The sequence below is a fragment of the Eptesicus fuscus genome, chromosome 4 (assembly GCF_027574615.1).
Source record: "Eptesicus fuscus isolate TK198812 chromosome 4, DD_ASM_mEF_20220401, whole genome shotgun sequence".
NCBI lineage: Eukaryota > Metazoa > Chordata > Mammalia > Chiroptera > Vespertilionidae > Eptesicus > Eptesicus fuscus.
This window is the reverse complement of record NC_072476.1, coordinates 75208135-75223791: the sequence shown is the minus strand read 5'-3', so window position 1 is coordinate 75223791 and position 15657 is coordinate 75208135. Positions and strand designations below refer to the sequence as shown.

The following is a 15657-nucleotide window of genomic DNA, read 5'->3' as shown; positions in this document are numbered from 1 at the left end:
TACTCCTCACTGACCCCAGTATGACAGCAATATTACCCAGAAACTCACAGACTAATAGTCCCAGCAGTGCTTCTTGGCTTCTGCTAGCACAAGAAGTCTGAAAGTAAATGAATAGGCGTTCTTTTTCAATGCTGTTTTTATAGTCTGTTTATTACATAAAATACGGATTCATAACCTAGTTTGGCACCAGCATTCCTTTTATTGTAGAGCTATCTCAAATCCCAAACCACTACACAACTCACTTTCTTCCTTTTACCTCTCTACCACACAAACTTGCCTAGTGTTCCTCAGAGCAAGGTCTAGGTTGAACTTCTTTTGGTAATTAATTAATTAAAAGACCTGGGATGCATGTATTAAATACATGTAATTATAATTATATTTATTGGGTGTGTATTATTTGCCAGGCACTATTTTAAACACTTTACCTGTGATCATTCAATGTTCACAACAAGCCTATGAGATAGGTGATAATGTGCCCTTTTTAAAATGTGTAAACTGACACAACTTTAAATAACTTGCCTAATGGGCAAAGCGATAGAGCTGGAAATGGAGCCAGGCAATTGGAGGGTTTTTTTAGGTTAAATAAGACAGATGTTTATTTCTGTGCTGTGCACAGAGGTACACAGTCCAGGTCTGCAGGAAGAATCTTCTTCCTCAACATGGGGCGTTTCATCTCTAAATGCAAGGTTGTCACTGGCTAATTGGCACGTCCCCATCAGCGGGAAGGTGCAGAGAGGAAGAGGAAGACAAGCAGCTTCCTCTCTCCCAGCAACTTTTCATTTTGAAAAATTTCAAACCTACAGAAAAAGATAGAAAATGTTTTTAAAAATGGAACCAAGAACCTTTCACTCAGATTTCTCAGTTGTGACCATTTTAACACATTTGTTTTTATCTCTCTTTACATAATTGGGAAAATGCTGCAAGTTACACAAAGGAATATTTCTTACAATATAAAGGGAAGATCAACAAGCCAGTTAGAAACGTTACCAATGAATATAGTTGACTTGATGAGACAAAATATTGTGGGTGATTTTCTTTTTATTGCCTTTATTATGAGAATGCTTGACCCAAAAAGAAAAACACAAAGAAAGAGAGAAGATTTTTTTAAAAGGTAAAAATATCAAAGCCACAACAACACAAATGTTGCCAGCCCAGCCACTCTATGAAAAGATGGACCCCTGGTAGAGTGGAAACAGGATGGACTTCTGAGCCTGAGTTCAAACCCAAGTTCTACCACTTACTGAACTTGTTATAACTGGGCAAGTTATTTGTTGAGCCCTCCTGAGCCTCAGTTTCATCATATGTAAAATTAGGAAAGACATACTACAAATCTATTATTTCTAATGATTCCGGGCAGAACCTAGAAGTTTACCTTTTTAACAAATCCAAGGTAGGTAGATAGTTCACAGAGTAGATTCTGAGAAACACTGAGTAGGAAGGGAGCTAACCAGAGAATTTATGGATTGGGGAAGAGGTTCCAAACCCTTCCCACTCTCTCCTCAGCTCTCCCTTCCCCCATCCCTGTACCCCTATCCTTTAACACATTGGAGGCTGCACAAAATTTTGTCCGTGACTCCAGTTTGGTTTTCTTCAAGTAAAGTCCTCCGATACCCTCTTCTCCACCCTGTCCCCAGCCCCCCAACCCATCCAAGTTTCCCACCAATCTCCAACACGAAGCTTCCTTCAGACAGGTCAGCCTGGACACCATTATGACCTACAACACTTCTCTGTTGCCCTTACTCTCTGCCTCCTGTCAGAGCCCAGCTTAGGTCCTCTTTTTCCAAGAAACACTCTGCGTCAGCCACCCTGAGTTCTCCCCTCCTTATACTACGTAGTATTTAACTCTACCTTGCATTATTGCCTACATAGCCCTTGTTTTATTCTGGGCCTTTCTAAATGTGCTCTGAGCTCCTTGAGAAGAGAAACAGTGATTCTCCTTCCTCGTATTCTTTATGACACTTAGTGGAATGCTAGACAATAGTAGGCGAGCGACTCAACCTACAGTAACTTAGCTGACTTATTGAGGAAGACGGGATGAGATCAAGGAAAGCAACTCTGTAAGGGTGAGAACAATGTGGAGCTTGTTACAGACCGATAAATCCACTTAGGAGCCCCAACTTCAAGGGTTTTTTAAATAGGACCTATAAGTGGGAAATAAAAGTAGAGTTCAAGATAAAATCTGAAATAAATGAAAAGCAGAGAGTCAACAGCTGCTGGCCCTTGCTCTGTTGTGTCTTTGAAAAGTTTCAATTAAAAATAGCCCTAATACATTTTTTTAAAAACTGGTAAAATCCCTTTGTCTCTTTAATGTGTTACTAAGGAGTTATTAGTATCATTTCATGGCTCCAGCACAAATGCTTCTAGAATTTATTGCTGGGTTCACATCTCTGCTCTTTTATGGATTTCTTCCAAGAGGGGCTTGAATATGGGACTCCCATTATATGTCCCTTGTGGTGGGCTGGCTAGAGCAAGCTGCATCAGCAAATGGCAATAAAGCTCATCAAGGCAACAACTGTTACTCACCAGTGTAGTTTGATTTACAGCAGAACATTTCCAGATGGATTCTGATGTAACCCTTTTACTTCCATCTCCCAACAACATTGAAATTGAAAAATCAATTACAGTACCCACATTTTACACGTTGCTGAGTTTTACTGGGGGTGGTAAAAATATATACATACACATATATATACACATACTTATATACATATATGTACAGACACACACACATATAAAATAAATGTTATGAATTTAAACAAAGATACACTTCATAAGTAACTAAATCACACTGAGAGAGCTTCCAGGAAGGTGGTAGGTGTGTTTAATCAAGACAAATGGCAAAGAAGCCATATTAGAAAAGACTTTATTTATATAAGAGCTTAGAAACAGCTTAAATCACAAACTCTTAGTTTGTTATGTCAACAGGCTGTCAATGAAAATCCTTTTACTGGGGTCATCAGCGTCACCGTGCATTCATCAGTCCTGCTTCTTTAACCAGAGGCAGTCGTCAAATCTCATTAGCTCGCTCTGTCTCCGGGAGGAGGGAGATCACCTATCAGTTACCGTCACTGCATGACAAACCATAAGAAGGAGAGCTTTAAATCTGCCAGTGCTCTAAACCCAATAAGGAGAGGATGAATGTCCTTGGATATCAGTGGTCACAGAAACAGATTCTACAGAAGGCAACAGGATAACTGCATGTGGGTTGGGCTGTATGGCTGTCTTGTTTTAAATTAACCAATGATTGCCCCTGACTGGTTTGGCTCAGTGGATAGAGTATCGGCCTGCTGACTGAAGGGTCCCAGGTTCGATTCCGGTCAAGGGCATGTACCTTGGTTGTGGGCACATCCCCAGTAGGGGGTGTGCAGAAGGCAGCTGATCGGTGTTTCTAACTCTCTATCCCTCTCCTTTCCTCCCTTCCTCTCTGTAAAAAATCAATAAAATATATTTAAAATAAATAAATAAATTAGCCAATGATTACTAGTACAGACTTCATACAGAAAACCTGACTTGCTCTTTCTGGATATTTCCTAATCTCACCCTCTGTAGAAGACTGAAAAATAAAAGATGTGAAATTAGCATGAGTTTAGTGACACCATAATTAGATAACTGTCTCCCACGAAAATCCAACTCCCGAATCACTACACAGATGTGAAGGGCTGTTCAATGTGCTTCTGGCTATAAAAGCAGGCAACAGATACGTCTCTAATTATGTAAGTGATGGGACAGGAAGAACCATGATACACACTGATCAGACTGCCTTCCTTCACTTTAGTACTCTCAGGTAACCTTCTTTTCATAAAAATCAACATGCTATTTGAGCAACATTGTATTTCCAGCTTATTCAACTTGTTTTTACCTAAGAGACTACTATTCTAAATTGTGTCATGAATGCGGTACCATCTCACACCTGTCAGAATGGTTATCATCAACAAATCAACAAACGACAAGTGTTGGCGAGGATGCGGAGAAAAAGGAACCCTCGTGCACTGCTGGTGGGAATGCAGACTGGTGCAGCCACTGTAGAGAACAGTATGGAGTTTCCTCAAAAAACTGAAAATGGAACTACCATTTGACCCAGTAATCCCACTCTTGGGAATATATCCTAAGAAACTAGAAACACCAATCAGAAAGGATATATGCACCCCTATGTTCATAGCAGCACAATTTACAATAGCTAAGATTTGGAAACAGCCTAGGTGCCCGTCAGCAGATGACTGGATCAGAAAACTATGGTACATCTTCCAATGAATACTATGCTGCCATAAAAAAGAAGGAATTCTTACCATTTGCAGCAACCTGGATGGAATCGGAGAACATTATGCTAAGTGAAATAAGCCAGTCAATGAAAGAAAAATACCACAAGATCTCACTCATTTGTGGATAATAAAAAACATTATAAACTGATGAACAAAAAGATAGATACAGAGGCAGTAAAGCATCAAACAGACTGTCAAATTACAGTGGGTAGGTTAGGGAGAGGTGGGGGAGATAAGAGATCAACCGAAGGACTTATATGCATGCATATAAGAATAACCAACGAATGCAAAACATTGGAGGTGAGGGCATGTATGGGAGTGGGGTGGGGGGGGACAATGGTAAGATATGTACACATATAATACCTTAATAAAAAAATAAAATAATAAAATAATAAATAAATAAATTGTGTCATGAACTACCCACCTACAAGATGCTTAGCAAGTCTCAGTTCATTCAATTGTCCAACTACAGAGAGTGGCACCTTCTCAAACCTGAATGCATTTACAAATCACCTGGGGATCCAGGTAAATGCAGATTCTGACTCAGGAGGTCTGGGCTGGACCTAAAAGTCTATATTTCTAACAAGCTCCTAGTGATGGTGATGGCTGCTGGTCTGAGATGAACACATTGGACATAAATCACCTTAATAATCTTCTTTAAATTTTCAACAAGAAATATAAAATGGTTACATAATTTCATGTGATTTATTTCCTGAAAGATAAGAATGATCATGTTTTAAGGAGAAGTTGATTTTTAGACATGAATTTTAAAGCACAATCATAATCTCCCTAAATGTTATCTCCACAGATAGACATCTTTTTAGAGCTCAAAGAGGTCCTTTAAGGTCAATGAGTAGTGACTTCAGGAAGTGAGCCAAAACAGAACAGAAACAGATTCATTTAAAGCAAAGCTTAAATCCAATACCTTTCCCCAGCTGCACTATTGATGACTGCTTGGCTTTTTCTTTGCAGTAAATGTACATAAATCGAAATATGCTCCTCTTATTTTCAAAAACCTCTTCCTGAGAATAGAATTAAAGTTCATTTGCTCACCTATAGCATCTGCCGTGCAAAATTTATTTAAATATGACACACTTAAGGTTTGTTATTACTTAAACTAATTCCTTTAAAATGTATTAGCCTAATACAGATTCAACTGTGGAGATAAATGTCAAAGGCCAGCATATTCTAGTTCCCCTTTAATAACAGTAGGAACCTGTACTTAAAAACTACTTTCTTGCCTGGCTGGCATGGCTCAGTGGTTGAGCAGTGACCTATGAATCAGGAGATCACGGTTCGATTCCCGGTCAGGGCACATGCCCGGGTTGCAGGCTCACTCCCCAGTGTGAGACATGCAGGAGGCAGCCGATGAATTGATTCTCTCTCATCATCGATGTTTCTATCTCTCTTCTTCTCCCTTCCTCTCTGAAATCAATAAAAATATATTTTTTTAAAAAAAACAACTATGCAGGTCAACAAGAAAAAAAAAAAGACATACAGGAATCTCACACCTTCATCATAAGTAGAAAACGAATAACATTACAAACTTTAAATTATTTGTAATTAAGAAAAATATCAACTCACAGCAGTACTGTATCTAGCTCTCCCACTGTAAGCCTTTGCAGAGACCTAAGGAGGGTTTCCAGAAAATCTGCATGGAAGACAGAACAAATTAAGCTAAAATAGGTCCCAGAAAGAGAAAAATCCATCTTAAGTGTAAAAATATCGAAAAAGTTCAGTAGTAAAAGTACTGACTACAGGGAAGAAAATGAAAAGTGGCACAAAATTCAAAGAGGCAGTTCTAGAAAGGCTGGGGAAGTAAAGGATAAAAAGAAAGTAGAAGCAATCTTCGGATACTACATAGAAAGGGCAAAAAACAAACAAAAACCATGAGAGAATGATTCACAATCCCACAAGGCAAATTAACACCCCCCCCCCCCAAAAAAAAATCAAAGGATGCACAAACATTTTTGGGCCAAATAATTCTTTATCGTGAGGCTCTATTCTGTGCACTGTAGAATGTCTGGAGTACCCTTGGCCTCTACCTACCAGTTAGCACACCATCTCGAGTTATGACAACCAGAATATCTCCAGACATTGCCAAATGTCCCCTGGGAAACAAAATCACATCCAAGTGAAAACCATTGACCTAGTCTGTTGAATTGCTGATTGGGTTGTTTGTTTTTTTTTTACTGTTTTTTAAATGTTTGGAGTCAACAGTTCAAAGGGAAAATAAAGAAAATTGAGAAGGAAAAAAAAGCTCCACTCATTCATTTATTCTCTCAGCAAATACCTATTGAATGCCCATTAAGTAATAGGCATTCTATAAAAGATGAATCGGTGGGAGTGGGGAGGAGAGAGTCAATGGGGGAAAGAAAAGAGGAAGTCCGTAGTACTTTCAACAATAAAGATAAATAAAAAAATAAAAGACGAATAGGTAAGACATAGTCACAACCAAATTTTAAAATTCCCATGTTACTTATTTAATTTAATATTATCATGTTTTGGTTAACGTCTATATTTTCAAGAAATTAATGCCATGCTTATTTCTAGGCTAAGATCTTAGCACACAAGCAAAACATTATGTAAATGTCATTTTACTACAAATCTTTAAAAAAAAACTCACTGTGGATAACTATTTTTGGTGTTGATACTGAAATTGTCTTTATCTGTGGATGTATCAGTTAGCTATTATTTCAATAATGCCGTATAACATAATCACAAAATCTCAGTGGCACATAACAATAGGCCTTTATTTAATGTGCACATCTGTGAGTTGACCAGGGATCAGCTGATCAAGGCTGGGCACAGCTTGAATGGCTCTGCTCCATCTGTCCCTCATCCTCTTCCCTCTATCGGCAGACTAGTTAAGCATATTCTTCTTATGGCAATGACAGAGGCACAGAGAGGCAGAATTACATAAGATGTAAGCTCAGAACTGACACACTGTCACTTCTATGCTCTGCAGTCAAACGTAATATCACAAGGCAGAGAAAATATACTCCACTCATGAGGGCGAGGAGAACTACAAATTCACATAGCAAAGGATATTGACACAGGCAGGATTAGAGAATTAGGGCCAATGCTGCAATATCACAATGGAGGAAAAAAAAAACAAAAAACAGAGATGTAAATTACAGCATAGGGAATATAGTCAATAATACTGTGATAACTATGTATGGGGCCATGTGGGCACTTGAAATACCAGGGGGGCCACTCTGTAAAGTACATGATTGTCTAACCACTATGCTGTACATCTGAAACTAACACAGAATAATAATGAATGTAAACTATAATTGAAAAATAAAAACTAACCTTGGTCTGGTTTTATTATCTTAAAATTAAAATTTCTAAACACAGATTCTTAAGTTACATTAATGCATAGATAGCAGAAAAGTAATTTTCAACAATGCAAGAGAAGATTAAATAAGCCATTTACCTCAGAGAGGTTATTTCAATGTATTTTTATTAGAACAGCAGCAACACTAAATTCATCTATATTAAAGCAATTCCTTTCTAAAGACCAACATTTCAATGATAAATGCCAATAAATGACTTTTACTATCATATATGTCACACCTTTTATAGCTATTTTTAGCAAGGAACTTTTCAGGTGTCTTTATTTATATTCCCTATTTGCTCTTAAAGGGAATTTTCCTGAAGCATAACACTTCCTTAAATCAAGTACTGACCCAATATATTTAAATTTCTCCATTCTGTATACTCTGGGGGGAAAATAATTGGATTATGTCCTCTCATTCATGACTATTTAAATATTCAATTTCTGAGGTTACAATTTACTGTGTTTTTATGTTTTATTCAGGACACAATGTTCCAGCAAATATCACAAACTCAAAGCAATGGTTCATACCGACATTAAATATGCCATTAACATGCTTGTTCCCAGAAAAGTTCAATGAGAAGCTGTCAACAAACCTGAAGAGAAAGCCTTACTGCATTCAAAACAAATGATAAAAGAGGCATCTGAAATAACTTAAAACTTTTAGGAAGATGAAGAGAAGATACGGTAATTTGAAAACATCTAGCTTTCTGTTTGGCAAACAAAAGTTATTCTGATTTTCATATGCCTAGAGGTGACAATGAAGCAAAGTTCATGCCGTTTTCCACTGCAGTCACAAGATGGTTCCTTTCATCTCTTTGACTCAGATGCTTACAATGTAATGGGACTAACACCTTAGAGCCCTGGTCTTCAATTTCCCCATCGCCATGAGCAATAGTGGGATCACTTTTTTTAAAAAAAAGCATTGAAGATCGGTATCTCTGGTACTCTGTGAACTCGACCACTTGGCCTACCTGGACTTCCAGCTTCAGACCCTTAAACTCAAGGACACTGCCCATCTCCATCCTGGGTTCCCCTCCCTGCACCACAGCCTAGAAACTGTCTCAAAACAGTTGGGACAGTTGCAGGATTCGTGTTGTCTGTTTGTCATCTCTCAGAAATCACTCTTTTTCATTATCTGATTCCAATATCTTGAGAACCATTGTTTCACAGATTTTGTCCTACTTTTTACTTACTTCAGACAAAAAGGGACACCTAATCATTATTACTCCATCATGGCCAAAACCAAAGGTCCCAAAAATTGTTAATAGCAAAATAGTTTTTTGGGATTGGATATTTAAAGGTAAATTTACATTACATGAAAGTCTACTTTTTCCTCAGTGATGCCAGATAAACCATGTTTTAATATAAGTTGCCATTTATCACAAAACTGTCCAGCTGTAAACACCAAGAAATAATGGACTCTGAACTAAGAGTTTTATAGATTGAGATACACATTTTCAAGGAGCAACAAGAAGAGATCAATAAACAATTAACTTATTTGAGGAGTCAACATTTTAGATGTTACCAGACTGTTCAACTTTGAGTGTCTTCAGTAGAGTAGTGCCTAAAAAGCCTCTTCATGTGGGCACACAGCCTTTTGGGGGAGCCTTTCTCAGTTTAATTCACCCATTCAGGAAATACTTATTGAGCTCCTACTATCTGCCAGGGACTATTCAAGCCATGGAGATATAGCAGGGAACAAAATAAAGATCTTGACCTTCATAGAACTCAGTGGGTAAAACAACCAGGGGTCCTCAAACGTTTTAAACAGGGGGCCAGTTCACTGTCCCTCAGACCGTTGGAGGGCCGGACTATAGTTTAAAAAAACTATGAACAAATTCCTAGGCACACTGCACATATCTTATTTTGAAGTAAAAAAAACAAAACGGCAAAAACACCTGGATGTGGCCCGCGGGCCATAGTTTGAGGACGCCTGCAATAAACCAACACAAAATAGTTTTATTGAGAAAAAAACTAAACCAGAGTAAAGTGTTCAAGAACTTCCAGGCGTGCCCTAACTGGTTTGGCTCAGTGGATAGAGTGTCGGCCTGCGGACTGAAAGGTCCCAGGTTCGATTCTGGTCAAGGGCATGTACCTTAGTTGCGGGCACATCCCCAGTAGGGGGCGTGCAGGAGGCAGCTGATGGATGTCTCTCATCAATGTTTCCAACTCTCTATCCCTCTCCCTTCCTCTCTGTAAAAAATCAATAAAATATATTTAAAAAAAAAAAAAAGAACTTCCGGGAGTGATATTTTAGATAGAGTTGCTAGGGAAGCCCTCTCTGAGGAGGTTACATTGGATTTAAATGAAGTGAGAGAAGAAGCTATACAAAACTCTAAAGAAGAATGCTCTGGCCCTAGCTAGTTTGGCTCAGTGGATAGAGCATCAGCCTGCAGGCCGAAGGGTCCTGGGTTCGATTCCCGTCAAGGGTACATACCTGGCTTGCATGCTTGATCCCCAGTAGGGGGCATGCAGGAGGCAGCCAATCCATGATTCTCTCTCAATATTGATGTTACTGTTTCTCTCTCCCTCTCCCTTCCTCTCTGAAATCAATAAAAATGCAAATTAAAAACAAATCATATGCAAACCGAAAATATATTTTAAAAAAAGAAGAAGAATGTTCTGGAAAGGAAACATATACAACTATCCTCAGTACAAATGAGATGGGCTAATTTAAAGATGTGGGTAGGAATCTAATCTTAAATCAGCAATAACTATAAACCATTTAGTTTTGTTAGCCTACATTCATTCATTCATTTATTCATATAATAAACTACATATCAAATATCAGTTCTATGTGTGAATGCAAAGATTAGTTGCCTAGCATGGCCATTTCATAGGTTGAGCATCAACCTATGAACCAGGAAGTCATGGTTTGATTTGTAGTCAGGGCACATGCCCAGGTTTCGGGCTCAATCCCCAGTGTGAGGTGTGCAGGAGGCAGTCAATCAATGATTATCTCTCACCATTGATGTTTCTATCTTTCTCCCTCTCCCTTCCTCTCTGAAATCAATCCTATATAATAAAACCTTAATATGCAAATCAACCAAACGGCGGAACGACAGGTCGCTATGACGTGCACTGACCACCAGGGGGCAGATGCTCAATGTAGGAGCTGCACCCTGGTGGTCAGTGCGCTCCCACAGAGTGAGCACCACTCAGCCAGAAGCCAGGCTCACAACTAGTGAGCGCAGCAGTGGTGGCAGGAGCCTCTCCCGCCTCCATGGCAGCACACTAAGGAGCAGCGAGCCCAGCTTGTGCCTGAGCAGCACTCCCACTGCAGGCGGGTGGTAAGGAGCAAGGGGTCCCAGACTGTGAGAGCCCCGGTCTGCGAGAGGGATGTCTGACTGCCGGCTTAGGACTGATCCCTGGGGGGAGTGGGCAGGCAGACATCTCCCGAGGGGTCCTGAACTGCAAGAGGGTGCAGGCTTGGCTGAGGGACCCCTGGTCCCCCCCCTCCCCAGTGCATGATTTTCATGCACCAGGCCTCTAGTCTATACTAATAAAAGGATAATATGCTAATTAGACCAGACATCTTCCAGACATCCTTCCGGGACAGAGCTGAGGCAGAGGCGGTTAGGGGCGATCAGGTTGGCAGGCAGAGGTGGTTAGGGTCGATGAGGCAGGCAGGCAGAGGCAGTTAGGGGCAATCAGGCAGGCAGGCAGAGGTTATTAGGGATGATCAGGCAGGCAGGGGGGCAGTTAGGGGAATCAGGCAGACAGGCAGAGTGGTTAGGGGTGATCAGGCAGGCAGGCAGAAAGGTTAGGGGCGATCAGGCAAGCAGGCAGGTGAGCGGTTAGGAACCAGCAGTCCCGGATTGCAAGAGGGATGTCCGAAAACCGACAGTCGGACATCCCCCAAGGGGTCCCAGATTGGAGAGGGTGCAGGCCAGGTTGAGGGGACCCGTGCATGAATTTTGTACACCGGGCCTCAAGTATATACACTGAGTGGCCAGATTATTATGATCTCTGAATGCATAATAATCTGGCCACTCAGTGTGTGTGTGTGTGTGTGTGTGTGTGTGTGTGTGTATTAGAGGCCCGGTGCATGAATTCGTGCATGGGTGGGGTCCGGCCAGCCTGGCCAGGGGGAGGGGACATGGGTGGTTGGCCGGCCTGCCTGCTGGTCGAACTCCTGGTCGATGGGACAATTTGCATATTAGCCTTTTATTATATAGGATATACACTGAGTGGCCAGATTATTATGCATTCAGAGATCATAATAATCTGGCCACTCAGTGTATATAAAGATGAATCGCCTAAAAGAATCACCAGCATAATTTAATGGGAAAGGATGTGACAAGCAATGGTCATAATAGTGGGGGTAATGGAGCTTCAAGTTTAAGGCCCAAAGGGTGTATTAATTCCAAAAGGTTCGACCCACTTGACCATGTGTGACTGGCTCACTGGGCCCTTATTTGCATGAAAAGCAAAGGAGCGTGCTAAGAGATGGGAGATTGAGGGACAATATGATTTGTGTGAAATGAGAAGTAGTTGTTCAAAAATAGATCAATTTTGAGCAGAGCAAAAGGCATGCTTGTCAGAGCCCTTTGGCTCTGCCTCTCTAGGTTCATGCCTAAGTTCTTAATTCATTTATTTTTTTAATTCTCATGCAATGATATGTTTTTTTATTGATTTCAGAGAGAGAGAGGAAAGAAGAGGGAGAGAGAAAGATAGAGAGAGAGAGAGAGAGAGAGAGAGAGAGAGAGAGAGAGAGAGAGATAGAGAGAGAGAGAAACATTGATTGCTTGCCTGCCGTATGCACCTACAACCTGGGTATGCATCCTGACCTGGAATCAAACCCGTGACCCTTAGACGTTCCAACCAACTGAGCTACACCAGCCAGAGCATGCCCAAGTTCTTTAGAAGAGAGATAAAGAGCTTTTTTGTTGAAATCTCTGAAAGAAACCAGAGCACCAGGCCGTGCTGCTTGGGGAACAATCCACACTGGGCCCTGCTTCACTGCGTGATTACTGGAGTACAATGTACTAAGGAACAGAAATGGGGGCAGGGATGAAGCAGCCAAAATCACCATGGACATAGACCCCCACCAGCTAAGAACAAGAGTCAGAGCAACACCAAAGGGCCACTAGCTGGGAGAGGAGGAAATGCTGTTGTAGCCAGTAGGGCTGTGCTTATTGCACACAAAGGGACATCTCTGGGGATCCCTTAAATTAGTCCCTGAATTCTTCCTGATGCAAATTTGTAACTTTGAAATTACATATTCTTTGGTTATCATCTCACATCAGCTACTTAACTAGCTGTATTATCTTGAGCAAATTACTAAACCTCTCTGGACCTCTTTTTTTTTTTTTTTTTTTGTCAGTTAAATAGGGATAAAACTGTTAGATGTTAGGATTGCAGTGAGGTTTCAATATCATGTGGTAATTACTTAAACAATGGTAGCTTGTTTTTATAATTAGTAGTAGTAGTAGTAGTAGTAGTAGTAGTAGTAGTATTGAATTTTAGGAGACCCAACATTTTGAAAAGTTGGGGAGTAAAGATTAAATTAACAATCTTATAAATGATTTTTAGGATACAATTCTACTCTCAAGCTCTTGTGTCCTGGAAAGCATGGGATTAAAACTAAGTATGTACATGGCTTTGGGCAATTTAATTAAGCTCCTTTCTTTTTCTATGTAACAGAGTATTAGTGATATCTGCCCTTGGCCTGTCACAGGGTTGTTACAAGTTTCCTTTCCAACAATGGGCATGGAAAGCACTTGGTAAAGAGCTATTCAAATATCAGTGATGTCCAGCTGTCATCTCTCTCACCAGCTCTGCTTTATGCAGCTCTGGGGACTGAGAAAACTCATTTTCAGGTTTGTACAATGCAGCTGCTCAGAATCAATCGCTATATGGCTACTAGATTCTACAAGCCACCTGTTAAGGGTGCCCCATTCAAAACACTGGGACAGTCTTCCCCTAGCTCCTGATTCATGTTGCTCAAGGGACCAATGATAAATATCTTTTTTCCTTCTGTTTTGCTATAGTTACTTCCTGTTGCCTGACTACCTGCCTCCAGCATCAGTAATAGCCTCTGAGCCCTTGAGCATATTTATTTTCCATCTGCTCTTTCCCTGTTAGCAACAGCATTAATACACCCCTAAGATCCAGGTACTGGAAATTACAGCCCAGAAAAACACACAAAGCAGTGATCATTTTCTCCCTTGGATTCTCACTTACTGAATGCTGTGATTGCCAGCCTCGGGACCCAGCAAAGCCTAATATAAACCATGGGATTCCCTACCTTGCCCAGGTGCCTGCCTATGTGTGGAAAGGACAATACTGATTTCCTGAGAAGGAAATTAAATCCAACTATAAGGTAAAAAGATTTGGACTTTAAATAAAATTAAAATTTAGAATTTGTAGAAGAAGGAAAAATTGAAGAAGTAAAGAACACAAGAAGGGAGAACGTAAGAGCTTAGAAATTTGAAATACGAGAGAGGGACAAGAGACCAAAAGAAATTTATGCTTATATAGTTTGAAGGAAACCTGGAAGGTGATGTGTAGCTATTGGGGGTGGGAGGTTAAAAATACTAGAAGGAAAAAAAACAGGGTGATAGAGTTCATGACCAAAAGTGTGAGAACGGCAGGATTTGGAATGGAATATATTCTTGGGTACGGGGAGGACAGACTCAGAAGTTTTTTCCAATCATTCATGATATTGAAAGTAATGGCAGACAGCTGTTCTCCAATAAAGGATGGGCTTAACTTTCAATAGGAGGGATTTAGGATAAACATTAGAAAATATCCAGGGTATAAGTATTGCAAGAAAAACCTGGAAACCCCATCTCTGAAGATATTAAGAAATAATAAGGGTAGCCACTGTATTTTACTAGTGGCTTAAGGGCAAACCTGGATACCTGAGCTTTCAAGGATACATCCATCCCTATGCAACTATGATTCTGTGTTAAGTTTTCTCCAGTCCAATTCCTCCTTTATTATTGTATAATAGGTGGAGATTTCTTAGAGGTCTTTCCTATTTTCTGAGTTTGCTGTCCTGAATCGGCTTAAGTTTAGATCATCTTCCTGACCAGCATCTTGAATTCTCCTTGAAAGTATTTTCCATAGTCCTAATCAGTTTGGCTCAGTGGATAGAGCGTCGGCCTGTGGACTGAAAGGTCCCAGGTTCGATTCCGTTCAAGTGCATGTATCTTGGTTGCAGGCACATCCCCAGTAGGAGGTGTGCAGGAGGCAGCTGATCGATGTTTCTCTCTTGTTGATGTTTCTAACTCTCTATCCCTCTCCCTTCCTCTGTGTAAAAAAAAAAAAAAAAAAATCAATAAAAATATTTTTAAAAAAATGTTTTCCATAGATCTTCAAGGAGAAGAGCCTGTCATTTCTCTCTCTATCCCAGGTCAGCACTGTGCCTGGCACACAGATAGTGTTAGGCAAACAGTCCCTGAACAACTTCCAACTTTTAGAAGTAAAAGAAAAAACACTGCAGTAAAATAAAATAAGGGTCATGGAAACCTTAACAACATCAAAGAAAAATAAATTGTTTCCTGCTTCTTCCACAGACAGTCGGTTGATAAAGAGTCCTTGACTTTCACCCATAAAAGGGTCACAAATCAGAGAGCCACTAATTCTGTCTGAGTATTTAAGACTGCCAAAATATATGGGGGAGAAGTGATATATCAAGGGTCCTGTTGTCTGACTCAGGTTCAGTTTTATTCCATTCATGAACACTCCAATCTGGAGGAATTAAAGTCACAAGACAATGCCTAGGGTCCTAGAAGGTGAGTGAGTGCCGATCCAACAAAAATTGACACAGACCAGCATTCACCTCTGACCTGACCTCCAGACCTCAGGCAAGGCAGAGACCCTATTTCCCAAATGTCAGTAGCTCACATATTATCTTCAAGATTTTTTCATATCCTCATACTACTTGTTCATATTCATTACTTAATGTTTGTCTTTACATTGTCTTTAAATGAATCACCCCTGGTTTTTTGCTTACACTTGTCTTAAATAATAACATCTAAGAAAGTATGGCTTTATATAATGGTCATATTTTTTTTCAAATGAAACTTAAACACATAATTTTAAAAA

General features: G+C 40.1%; 1 long non-coding RNA gene across 1 annotated transcript in view; it reads right to left on the bottom strand.

The window, feature by feature from the left end:
* Window positions 1-668: 668 nt before the first annotated feature.
* Window positions 669-15657, bottom strand: part of LOC129148867 (uncharacterized) — a 61700-nt gene continuing 46711 nt past the window's right edge. Inside the window, exons 3-4 of the long non-coding RNA XR_008555862.1 lie at window positions 5844-5910; window positions 669-797 (exon numbers count right to left, since the gene is read on the bottom strand). This is a non-coding gene — a long non-coding RNA (uncharacterized LOC129148867). The remainder of the gene's footprint in view (window positions 798-5843; window positions 5911-15657) is intronic.